A 13343-nucleotide genomic window follows, 5' to 3' on the forward strand; every position below is an offset into this window, starting at 1 on the left:
TGGCCAGTTTCACTTATTCCTCAGTGAACCCCAGATCTGCCCTTTGCCCCTGCCATCATCCCAGAGGGTGATGAAGTCCCCGTAGCATGAACTTGGGATCTCAAGAGACCTTCACGAGCCTGAAATTGTCATGGGAAATTTAACAGACAAATGGCAGGTCCAACGTTTGAGTTGTGGATCCATCTGCCCAAGTGTAGGATGAGGGAATCGAAGCTTGCAAAAAACTAGGGACTTTTTTTTTTTAATTTTTTATTTATGATAGTCACAGAGAGAGAGAGAGGCAGAGACACAGGCAGAGGGAGAAGCAGGCTCCATGCACCGGGAGCCTGACGTGGGACTTGATCCCGGGTCTCCAGGATCGCACCCTGGGCCAAAGGCAGGCGCTAAACCACTGCGCCACCCAGGGATCCCAGGGACTTTTTAATTGACCATGACCTCAGCATAATTAGCAGTGAGCTGGGCCTGCCAGCAGTGTCACCAGGATCTTAGGCTGCAGTGCGCACGTTGGCCCGTCAGGTGCGATGGTGGAGGTGCTGCCACATTGGCCCCTGGAGCTTGGAATTCAGTTCACATCGGGGGTACAGACAAGTAGGGTGGCCAGCGCGGTGGCTGGAGAGACAGATGGATAACAGGGCTCACAGTTAGATGCATGCAGCCAGCAACGTCCGAAGCTGGGACTTGAACCCAGGGCTCCAGATTCCAACTTCTGAGCTTTTGCATAAACACCCAGGCAGGACTCTGACTGCCGAGCCTTGGGTTCATTTCGTTCCCATTCTTCTGAGTATGTTGACAGATGCTTCAAGAGTTGGAAAACATTTTATTGGGAAGCAGAGACCCTATCAGCCTTTGTAGATGGACGGGCTCCTCCATCTCTAACTTCGGATACCCCAGAGAAACTCAGCAGAGATACTCTCTCATAAAAAGCAATTTCTTCAGGGCACCTGAGTGGCTCCGTGGGTTGAGCGTCCGAGTCTAAGTTTTGGCTCAGTCGTGATCTCCTGGGTTGTAGGATGCAGCCCCCACGTTGTGTTCTGACTCAGTGGGGAGTCTGCTTGATGATTCTCTCCCTCTGCCCCCCCTTTTTCTCTCTGTCTCTGAAATAAATCTTTTTTTAAAAAAGCAAAAAGCAAAGAAAAGCAGCAATTCTGAAATGGATATGAAATGAATTCCAGAAACCACCAGAGGCTTCTTAACCATTTTAAAAGGCAAATATTATTAAGACAATGCCTTTTGGACACACCAAGGTTATATGGCTACCTGGACTTTACTGTACCTCAACTTTGTTGCAGTAGAAAACGAAGTTTGTCTCTTTTCAACTACCTTCTGTACAACTCCCCCATCCTTTTTTTTTTTTTTTTTTGTATAAGAAAAAAGAGGAAGGATGAATCCGGATGACATAGGCAGCTTGCTTAGATGAATAAATGGACAGCTGATGGGATGAATGAACTGCAAAGTCTTGGCACAGAAGTGTTTGTTTGGCGTGTTTCTGAATTCCTAACCAACTACATGCACACTTGAAGGACCGAACTTGGTGACACACCACTGAAGAGCCTGGGGCTCTGTGGCTCTGTACTGTGCCCTAGCGGCATGCCTTCCAAGCTCTAACCGTTTGAACCCATTAAACTCCAGAAACACACATTTGCGTTTGATCCCAAACTGCACTTAATATCTCCCCTTGAAGGAATTAGAGCAAGGACTTCATGAAGCTGTGGAGGTGGTGCTGATTCGGGTTGGGAAGAGGTCAGTCCAGAAGGAACAAATGCAGGGGGTAGAGTGGGGTTCAGAAGAAGCTAGACCTGCATGCCTCCTGGCTGGCTCAGGATGCCTCCTCAGGTGAACGGAGCAGTTGGGGCCCCTGAGCAGGGTAGCCTAAGCCTGAAGCAGGGCTCGAGTCATTATCCTGAAACTTGGTCCTCCTGGGGAACTAGCACACGGCAGCGCATGCGGCCTCCACAGTTTTAAGCCCCAGCCGACGGCACGGGTTTGTTTTTTTCTGTCTCAGGCAAGACAGTTTTGATCAAGAAAAGATGCTTTATGCGCTCAGGTCTCAGCATTTGGGCTTCTGAGATGTGTCAAGGGCCTTGCATCTAAGGTCTGCTCGGGGCTCCCCTCTCCATTGCCCGTGGCAGGTCACAGTGGTGCGGCTTCGTGTTGGCTAAGGCAGCGATCGTGGCATGGGACTGGCAACAGAAATCAACTTGGGGAGTCTGGACTGGGAGGATTCACTCTTGTGATCGAGCAGGGCAGCCTACGAAAGCGATTTTCCCCCTCAGCTCTCTGGGAGGCCAGAAGCTGGCTTGGGTGGACGTTGCCCTTGCCTGCTTATCACGCCGTCTGGCGAGTGGCTGCTGACTGCATGCATCCGTCACGCCGGCTCCTATGCGTCTTGGTGACCGTGTCCTCGGAGGGAAGTGTCTGGGAACCATTTCCGAAATGCACAGCAATTTTCCCACTTTCTTTGGAAACCAGAGCCATTGTTGCCAAGTCGTGATAAGTATCTTGAAAATTAGATTGTTTCCTCCAACGCCGGGGGTAGCAGCCTTGCCTGTTTTCTTTCATTTGTGAAATAATATCAAAAATATTTGCAAAGAAGCATTTCCAAGAACAGAGAGAATTCATTTCATCATCATAAGTCCTGAAAGCACATTTTTCTCCCACCAAATGAGATTTCTACATGTGGTCTGTGAGTGCAACACTGTGGGGGGTTTTTCTGTCTTATTCTTCAATCTATCTGAAGAGTGGAATGTGGGGGCGCCTGGGTGGCTCAGCGGTTGAGCCTCTGCCCCCAGCTCAGATCATGATCCCGGGGTCCTGGGATCGAGTCCTGCATCGGGGTTCCCTCTGGGAGCCTGCTTCTCCCTCTGCCTGTGTCTCTGCCCCTCTCTCGGCATCTCTCATGAATAAATAAATAAAATCTTTAAAAAAAAAAAAGAGTGGAATGTGTTAACGAAGACAACTTAAGCATGAGCTCTCCACAGATCTTTTCTGGCCTAATAATAGTCTTTATTTTGAAAGAAATGACTGTTCTGTTTCTTCTTTTAACTCTCACTGTTTCTACAGGCCACTGACTAAGTCCCCTTCCCTCCTATTATCTATCCACCTCCTTAGGTAGGTTTCTCAGCTGGACCCACCACAGTAGAGATGGAGCTGGACCGTGGGTGCAAATGTACGGGGACACCTCTTCACCATGCCCGATGACAAGTGCCCATGTTTCCTCTTAGCTGTGGCCTTGTCTCCTCCCACTTTCTTTTTAGAGCACTTCGGGCTCTGAAGGGGATGAAGAATTCTCGAGCATTGTCCTAATTAGTGGTCTAAGGCTCTGATCCCCACATTGCCTTGCTTAGAATTGGGGGGGGTGTTGGTGGGGATTCCACAAGTCTTGGGTTTAATGCAGAAAGAGAGGACCTCAAGCTCCTCCCAGCCCCACTGGGAGTCTGGAGCCAACCTGGGGTGTCTCCCGTAGCTCTGGCTGGGAAGTCAGAACAGGTGGACCGCCGTAGAGGAAAGTGGATGTAGATAAAGGTGGTACCGGCTACCCAGCCTCATAGGGTCCTCAGGCCAGACTCATTAGGGTGTCGAGAGCGGGTGAAACCCAGAGGCGTGAAGAGGCTTGCCCATCGGCCTTGGCCGGCAGGGTCACACTCGGGAGAGAGACAGGGTCGTGGATGGCCTGGGAGGCTGCCGTGGTGCCCTGACTTGGGATTCAGTGTCTGCTCCCCCCACTTGTCGATCCCGTGATCCTAGACAAAGCTCTGCCTCAGTTTCCCTCTCTGTAACTATAATCTCTAGCTTCCCCTCTCAGTGCTAACATTCTAGGATTGCAGCCGAGCTCTACTATAGAAGAGGGGGCACAAAAAGACACGGCTTCTTTCAGCACAGTGGCTTGCTCCATTTCCTGCATCGTACGAAGGGGCTGCCTGGCCCCCGTCCCCGGTCCCTCCGTCCCCCAGGCTCTCATCTGAAGAGCAAAGGGCATCAGTCCCATTTTGCAGATGAGGAGCCTGAGGCTCACGGAGGTCCAGTGATTTTTGTAGGAAGAACGTGGAACCCGGGTCCCCCGGCTCCCCTGTTCCGCCTGTGATGTCTCCTGGGCCACCAGCTCACAGCATGCTGCATACCTTCACGTGCCGGGTTTGGCTGTGGTTACGGCTGGCACCTAGGCCAGTTACGCTTGGAGGACAAGTCCATGGACAGCACTGTTTTTGCTGTCATTTCAGGGGAAAATGAACCTTGCTTGAGTGTATGCCTTCAGGCAAGTGGCAGGCAGGGCCGGGGCCGGGGGGTGGGGGTGGCAGCCGCGCTTCTCTTCCCTCCGCCGGCCACCGCTGGAAGCGCCACTGCTGGACACAGCTGGCAGGTGGAAGGGCCAGGCACCCGCCAGTACTGCCGGGGGGCATCCGCAGCTTAGAGACGGAGTGCTTTCCCTGGGCCAGGGATGGGGGGAAATCTGTGTGTGTGTACATATGTGTGTGTGCATGTGTATCTATGTGTTTCTGTGCACATGTGTCTGTGTCTGCGTATCTCTGCTCCATATGCACATGCGGCTGTGTGCACCTGTGCCTGTGTGTGTTTCTGTATGTATAGGTGCCAGCATCCCTATGTGTGTGTGCGCATGCGTGACCACGTGTGTGTGTGTCTGTGTTTCTGTGCGCATGTACAACTGTGTGCAGCTGTGTCTGCGTGTGCACATGTTCGTGTAACAACCTGGAAGCGGGATGGTCTGGCCTCTTGGATGACACTGGAGCGGTTTCCCATCACCCTCCAACACCCACCCCAGATTTAGTGGTCGACTATGGAGAAGCTTAGGGAAACTTGGCTTTCTAGGTGTTCAACACATGGAAGAGCCAGCATGTAGTGAGCCTGGCCTCTGGACCACTATGCTAAATCCCAGGGCTTCTTTCAGTTCTCAAAGTGTGCAGTGTGTGCAACAGGAAAAGATAATGCCGAACAAGTCCAGTAAAAAAAAAAAAAAAAATGAGGCCTTGACAAAACTTGGCCTCATATCAACTCTCAGGCTAGTCCTGCTGCAGCCAGTCATGTGACAAGATCAGCATTGTCATCACGGCCGTTAAGACTGTCTTGGTCTGCCCTAATTTCTTGGTGTCCTCATGTTCCAGAAAACTCGGTTCTCCATTTGCCGTGATGGGTGGCTCTCATGCACTGCTCAGTCTCAGAGTCAAATCCACTGCAGGGAGGGTTTCTCCAATGGAGAAACAGGGCTCTCAGCTAACTGGTTGGTCTGAACAAGTCTTAGCTCCTTGAGGCAGGATTTTGCCATCTGGGCCCTCCATGTAGGGCCTCAGGACATTTGTACCTGCCAGGAAGCCCCAGCCCCAAGCAGATTTGTCACTGAGTGGCACATGACACCCAGACGTGGGGTGAGGGGCAGATTTATGGTTGAGGAGGGCATTTTTAACATCAGTGGCATGATATCCCAAAGCCAAAAGGAGGCAGAGTGGGGAGTTCCTGGGGAGCAGCAGGGTCATGTCAAAAGTATAATCAACCAGAGGTTGAGAGATCATTTCCAAATCAACTTGGTTAATTTTTTGTTTTTGTTTTTATTTTTTTACTAATGATGTGGGTCACTGGGGAAAGGTCACCAGCAACAGGAGAAAAGGCCCATTGACATCACATTCCACAAGGAGCCAGTCTTACTAGGAGTAGAGGATAGAAGAAGAGACAAAGAAGAGGTGGTGTGTATATGCAGTGGGATGTTACTCAGCCATAACAAAGGATGAAAGCTTGCCATTTGCAGCGACATGGATGGAGCTAGATGGTATCGTGTGAAGTGAAATCAGTCAGAGAAAGACAAATTCCATATGATTTCACAATATGTGGAATGTAAGAAACAAAACAAATGACCAAAGGGAAAAAAGAGAGACAGACAGACAGACAAAGAAACACTCTTAACTCTAGAGAACACACTGATGGGCACAAGAGGGGAAGTGACTGGGGGTGGGGATGGGTGAAACAGGTGGTGGGGATTAAGGAGCACGCATGTTGTGATGAGCACGGGGTGGGGTGACGTAAGGAAGTGTTGACTCACCATATCGTACACCTGAAACAAATATTACAGTTAAAATAAAAACTTAAAAAAAAGAGTAGAAGATATAAAGTTTCTTTCCTCCACACACTTAGCAAGATGATTCATCCTTTGTCTAAAAGGAACATCGTTCTAAAACCCCAAGTTAGATTAAGGAGTGATAACATTTTGGGCTTTATATATAGAAAAAAAGCTTGATTGTATATAATTCATACAGCATATAATTCATTCTGAAATTGTACAAGTGCATGAGTTTTAGTGTATTCACAGACACGTGTAACCGTCCTCACCATTAATTCTAGAACTTTTTTGTCACCCTCAAAAGAAACCCGGTGTCCCTCACTCCACATCCCCTTCTCTCCCCACAGCCCTGGGCAAGCACACATCTACTTTCTTTCTCTGCGGACTTGTCTATTTTGGACATTTCGTATAAACGGAATCATAGGATACGCGGTGGTCTCTTGCTCCTGGCATCTTTCACTTAGCATCAGGACTTCACGGTTCCTCCATGTTATAGCATGTGTCACACTTTGCTCCTTTCTGTGATTGGATAACATCCCATCTAACAAATGGACCACATTCTCCATTCACCAGTTGGTGGACACTGGGGTTGTGTAGACCTCTTGGCTAATATGAATAGTGCTACAGTGAACATTCCTGTGCAGGTTATTGTGTGGCCATGTTTTCAGTTCTCTTGGATATACACCCAAGAGCAGAATTGCTGGATCCTGTAGCTACTTTGTGTTTAACTTGCTCAGCACCCGCCAAGCCCTTTGCCAGAGTGGCTGCTCTATTTTGCATTCCCACCGGCAGTATTTGAGGATCCCAGTTTTTCCACATCACTTGGGGCTTTTGAAAATCAACTTTGAAAAAGCAAAAGTGGTGTTTTGGAATATTGATCTATTTATTAGCACGGGCCTATAATTACCTGCCTTGCAGCTCTTCATGCTGTCAAAGCAGTCCTTTTAAATGCACAGAATGAAGAATGTGCTAGGCGTTCCTGAGGACACGTGGGCTCCAACGCACCGAGTTTTCAAGGCTCTAGGCTGAGGGACTGCTGTCGAGGGCTGTAGTCCAGCCTTCCACCCAGGCTTGAACCCACTTTGTGGATCCATCCAACAGATCCATCCACCCTGTGTGTGCTCTGACCTCGAGAGCTGCAGCCACATGTAAGGCCTGCTCCCTGCCCTTGGAGAGCTCACAGACCACAGAGGAGCCTGATGTTAGACAAATACTCCCTGCCGTGGGCGATGGGGACACAAAGGGAGTTCCTCATGTGTATCTTGTAGGGATGTTGGAGATAGCCATGAGATGCTGTGTAAATTGCCAAGCCTGATGTCTGGCTCATGGTGGGTGCCCATGGGTAGCTGTTATATTTCTGTAGAGAACTTTGCATATTACATATGAGGAACCTGAGTCCTAAAGGTTAAGCAGCTTTTCCAGAGCCCCACAACTCATGACTGAGGAGCTGGCCTTCCTGCTTCAGGGCCTGTCCATGGGCTCCAAAGTCCTGCCTGTACTGATATTGAAAACTGGGTGTTAAACACTTTATGTTGCCAAATTGAATTTAAATGACAAAAAAATTCAAAACAGGTTTAAAAAAAGAAAAAAAAATTAAAAAAAAGAAAAGAAAGTCTGGTCTCTAACCCTTGATCTGCCTGTCCCTAGCCCAGGTTCTGCTGCCCCTACCAGGTCTGAATCCTGCTGGACCAGGGCATCTGACTTGACTGACGCACAGCTTAATACCAAGATTGTTAGTGGAAGATAGTAATTATGAATAGTTAGCAGTACCTTCCAGATCAGGGTGACCTGCTGTGATCAGCGCCCGAGGTGGCCGTGACTAATGGCAGTGAGCCCCTAGATCTGTTCTTCGTGCGGTGCTCTCCGCCTACCAGCAGCCCCACACTTCTTCCCACCGTCCATCCGGCCTGGAAGTCTGGAGGGGACGAGTGGCCTTAGCTCCCTGGTCTGTATGCAGCCAGCCGTTCAGCCACGGGACTCTTCACCAGAGGAGCTTCCTTCTCTTCGGGTCCTTGCTTCTTTTCCATTCCCACCTGTGCTCCTCACCCTGCTCCCCCGCCACAATTTGTCTACAAAATTGTACAAACTGTTTGCCATGAGCAAAGCATGGGATCAGGTGCTCCGGTTCAGAGCCACCTGGGAGAGGTAGGATGACCCCTGGCTTCAGATTAGGCGGGTGGGCAGAGAAATAAGAGTACAGAACTGGGGGTTCTCCAAGTGCCGAGAGCCAAAGACTGTCCTGGGCTCTGTACACTCCAGCACTTAGTCATCTTAATGAGAGATCACCGTTTACCCAGTGAGCCGAGAAGCTCAGAGTAACCAGTGAGTGTACTCTGCTGGGGACCCAGGCCCGTCCTTGCCGTCACTTGCACCTTCCCACACAAACATTTTTGTCCCTGGTGTCCAAGCTTGTTGGCTGCCATAGCAAAATTCCACAGATGGGGTGGCTTCAACCACACACGCCTGTTTCTTCACTGCCCTGGAAGGTAGAAGTCTGAGATCAAGGTGTCAGGAGTGCTGCACTCCCTCTGAGGGGGCCACAGAAGGACCTGTTCCTACTTTTACGTGTAGAGCTTGGTGGTTCCTTGGCTCGTGGCAGTGTCACTGCAGTCTGCACATGACATTCTCCCTCCCCTTTCTATAAGGACACCAGTCACCCCGAATTAGGGGCCCACCACACTCCAGGATGACCTCACCTTAAGTCCTGACACCTGCAATGACCCTGTCTGCGAACAAAGCCTCCTTCTGAAATACGGGAGGGAGGCACCATTCAACCTATAGCACTAGCGCACATGTTTGAAAACAGATTTGAATCCGTTTACCCATCAACCTTGCAGATGTGTTCACCCGCAGGCCCATTTGAAACCTGGAGGTCTCTTGGCTCTTTCTTTGCTTTGGGGGCTGAACTGCACCCTTGAAAACCGAGGGCTCTCCTAGTGAATGTCTTCAATCCTGACCAAAAATCAGCCCAACACCCTGAAGCCTCTCAGAGGGGTGTCATGGCCTCAGCGGTCACCTTGGGAATGGCTGAGCAGTGCCTATCTCCTCACCCCTACCCCACTCACCCCACCCAGGGGACACAGAGGAAGAAGCAGTTCGGATGAGACACATTCAGGTCTGTCGCTACGCCTGAGAAGTAGGCACCCAACTGGGCTTCGTAGTACAGCACGCTGGGGACCTTTGGGTCCCAAGCCCAAGGCTGCTCCTGACCAGACTGGCAGGGATTGTGGGGGTGAAGGGAGCAGAACTCCTTTGTGCTTTTCTTTTTCTTTTTCTTTTTTTTTTCTTTTTTTTTTTTAAATTTTTTAATTTATGATAGTCACACACAGAGAGAGAGAAGAGAGAGAGAGGCAGAGACATAGGCAGAGAGAGAAGCAGGCTCCATGCACCGGGAGCCTGACGTGGGATTCGATCCCGGGTCTCCAGGATCGCGCCCTGGGCCAAACCGCTGCGCCACCCAGGGATCCCTCTTTTTTATTTTATATTGTATTTATTTATTCATGAGAGACACAGAGAGAAGCAGATACATAAGCAGAGGGAGAAGCAGGCTCGCTGCGGGGAGCCTGATACAGCACTCGATCCCAGGACCCCTGGGTCATGCCCTGAGCCAAAGGCAGACGCTCAACTGGACCCACCCAGGCGTCCCTTCATCATGCTTTTCAAGAAGATTTTAGGCCTGCGAGTTTGCTCCAGCAATATCCTCGCACTCCCCTTCCTTCCTTGCCAAGTGCCTTTAACTTGGCTCCTGGTTTCCTTCCTCTGTCATGCCTGCAGCCAGGTGGCCACAAGGGAAAGCTGGCTGCAACTGTCACTTGGAGGTGGACATCAGGCATCTGGCTGAGTCCGCAGGCCTGGGAAGCAAGAGATCAGGTGCTAGAGGCATGGCTAAGGCGGGGAGGGGTGAGCCAGCAATAACCGCAGAGGTACCAGTGTGCCCTCGGAGCTCTGGATGTGGGGGGCCAGGGGCTCCCAGGTATGTGCTTAGAGCCCAGGGGGGAAAGAGAGACTGCCCACAGGCCTCTGCTCTGAAGCTGAGGTCTGAGGACACTTCTTGCCCCACGCTCATCCCCACGGGCACAGGCTACAAAGTCAGAGAGCGACGCATCTCCCTGGCGCAGCCACGTATTGGAGGATGGGGAGCGTTTTCTTCCTGTATGAGAGCCAAACATAGATGTGCACGAAACACAAAGTTGAATGTACCTGGATTTGTGGGAATGAAATGCAAAGTGGGTGTGGCACATGGCTGTGGGGTTCACCTACAGTCCTGGAGGTGCTTGGGTAAGAACAATTGCTGGGAGTTGGTTTCTTTCTACTTGAGGTGGGTAGGCTTCCCCAGCAGGTGCTCCTGGGCACTGCCGGGGAGGAAGAACCTAGGCAGGGGTGGAAAGGCAGCGGAGCCCTGCTGGAGACAGAGAGGTCTGCCCAAGGGCTGTTTCCCAGGCCCAGGTTCATCTAGAGGGAAAGGGGAACCGAGACCATGGCCCGAAGCTGGTATGCTGGGTGGCGAGGGAGACCCCTTCTGACTTGGCCCAATTTCCAGGTGGGGACCAGCTGCCAGTGCCTCCTCTGTGGGCTGCGCTCCCCAGCCCTGGGTCCAGCCAATACCCAAGTGTGCTGATGTGCTGCTGGGCCAGTAAGCTGCTACTGCAGCCCAGAGAATCAAGCCTTTGTTCTGGAAGCTCCAGCCATCGCCCCTTCTTGTCCCCTTTACGTTGGCTGCTGGGAGCCACAAAGGGGCAGGAGAAGAAATCAGTGGAGTGGAGACTTTAAAAGCAAAAGTGGCATTTTTTTTTTTGCCTTTTTTCTTTAGAGCTGAATGGGTAGCTTGTCTGATGTCGATAGGTTTTGTGTTGCCAGCCCTGCAATAAGATCCGGGCCTCCGTCCCCTGCACGGGCTCCAGATGCCGGGCCAGGGAGTTAGTGGTGGCCTCTACGGTAAATGGGGTCTCTCTCTCTTTTTTAATTCCAGTTTTCTTTGGGTGCCTTGTACATCGTATGCCATTTTGTCCCCAAACCCTAATATTTGAGTGAGGTCACAGCCAAGGCCTCGGGCTTGGCCCCCGAAACACTCAAGGAAGATTTGGGTGGGGATTGTTTTTGAAAGAATAAAAAACATCTGTACAAACTTCTGTACGTTGCTTTAAAAAGTATCGCTACTTAGGACATGTCCCAGAAGCAAGGAGAAGAATCAGTGTCCCCCTAGATCTGGACATTGACATCCGTTTTGAATAGCAGTTCACATCTTATTTTGAAGTAATTACAGATTCAGGGGAAATTGGAAGCGTGGTAGAGAGGCCCCGGTGGTCATACCTTATATCACAGTTGTATAATATCAAAACCAGGAAATTGTTATTGCCACGGGTTTGTTGTTGTTGGGTTTTTGTTTTGTTTTGTTTTGTTTTGAGTCTCACTACAGCTCTTTTGTGTGGACATACATTTTCATTTCTTTGGGATAAAAGCCCAATTGCTGGGTCCTGTGACACTTGCATGCTTACTTTTAGAAGAGAGTCTCTGCCATTTGACATTCCTGCCAGCAGCTTCTCCACATCCTCACCTGTTTTTGCTATTATGATCATTTTTTTTTCAGATTAGCTGTTCTGATAGGTATGTAGTGGTATCGCGTTGCGGTTTTAATTTGTAATTCTCTAATGGTTAATGATATTGAACATCTTTGAATGTGCTTTTTTGCCATCCACAGAAACTTGACAGTAAAATGTCTTTTCATGTCTTTTGCCCATTTTCTCTTGGGTATTGGTTTGTCTTCCTGCCATTGAGTGTTGAGATTCTTTTTTTTTTTTTTTGAGATTCTTTATATATTCTAGATACTAGTCCTTTATCAGAAGTTGTACATCTTTACTCCCAGTCCGTAGCTTGTTTTTTCATCCTATTCACAGAGCCTTTCACAGAAAAAAAGATTTTATTTTCAATAAGGTCGGACTTGTCGATATTTCTTCTTATGGGTCATGCTTTTGATATCAAATTTGAGAAAGAACATTTTGCCAGCTTTACATCCTACAGATTTTCTCCTTTTTCCTGGAAACTTGTATAGTTTGACATCTTAAATTTAACTCCATGGTCCGTCCATTTTGAGTTAATTTTTGTGTAAGGGATAAAGTTGAGGTTGATGTTCTTTTTTTTTCTTGGCCTACAGTTGTTCACTTGCTCCAGAACGCTTTGTTAAGAATGCTATTATCAAAAAAAAAAAAAAAAAAAAAAAAAAAAAAAAAAAAAAAGCTATTATCCCTCTACCGGATTGCTTTTGCACTTTTGCCAAAAATCAGTTAGACATATTTGTGTAGGTCTTTTTCTAGGTTCTCTGATCTATTTCAGTTCTCTGTGTGTCTGTCCCTCTGCCAATACCACTATAATCTTGATTAATGCAGCCGTATATTATAAGTCTTAAAACCGGGTAGATTGATTCTTTCCACTTTACTCTTCTTTTTCAAAATGGTTTCCACCCTTCTACTTCCTTTGCCTTTCCATTTAATTTTGGAATATTATTACATCTATTTTAGAATAATCCTATCTGTATTTACAAAAAATCTTGCTGAGATTTTGGGCCACATAGGTAGCTCGGGCAATTAATTGTCAGACTTCGAATCAGGTCCTGATCTCAGGGTCCTGGGATGGGGCCCTGAGTCAGACTCCATAAAGCAGGGAGTCTACTTCTCCCTCTCCTTCTCCTTCTGCCCTTCCCCTTGCTCATGCTCTATCTCTATCTCTTTCCCATATAAATAAGTAAAATCTTTAAAAAAAAAACTTTCTGGGATTTTGACAGGAATTGGTTAAAGCTGTACATTAACTGGGGAAAAATTGACATCTTTACTATTTTGGGTCTTCCAATCTATGAACACAGAATATTCTTCCATTCATTTAGCTTTTCTCTGATTTCTTTCATCAGTGTTGCATAGTTTTCAGCATAGAAGAAACAGCATGTATGTTTTCCTTGGTTTTCACCTGGCAAGTTTTTGGGCAATAGTAAATGGTATTATATTTTGCGGGGAAGGGGGAGGGGCAGGAGGAGAGGGAGAGAGAATCCCAAGCAGGCTCTCACGACCCTGAGATCACATCCTGAGCCAAAAGTAAGAGTCAGAGCTTAACCGACCGACTGAGCCACCCAGGCACCCCAATGATACTGTATTTTTAATCCCAGTGTCCATTTATTCATTGATGGTACATATAAATGCTGTTGATTTTTATTCACTCATCTTGTATCCTGGGACTTTCCTGAACTCTCTTCTTGGTTCTAGGAGTTTCTTTGTAAGTTTCTTAAGGTTTC

The 13343-nt window shown here is 48.6% G+C and overlaps 1 protein-coding gene across 7 annotated transcripts in view; it reads left to right on the forward strand.

Moving 5' to 3' along the window:
* MAMLD1 (mastermind like domain containing 1) overlaps positions 1 to 13343 on the forward strand; it is a 121931-nt gene that overhangs the window by 42756 nt on the left and 65832 nt on the right. The gene's annotated exons all lie outside the window — the stretch shown is intronic.

The sequence above is a fragment of the Canis lupus genome, chromosome X (genome assembly GCF_003254725.2).
Source record: "Canis lupus dingo isolate Sandy chromosome X, ASM325472v2, whole genome shotgun sequence".
Taxonomy (NCBI): domain Eukaryota; kingdom Metazoa; phylum Chordata; class Mammalia; order Carnivora; family Canidae; genus Canis; species Canis lupus.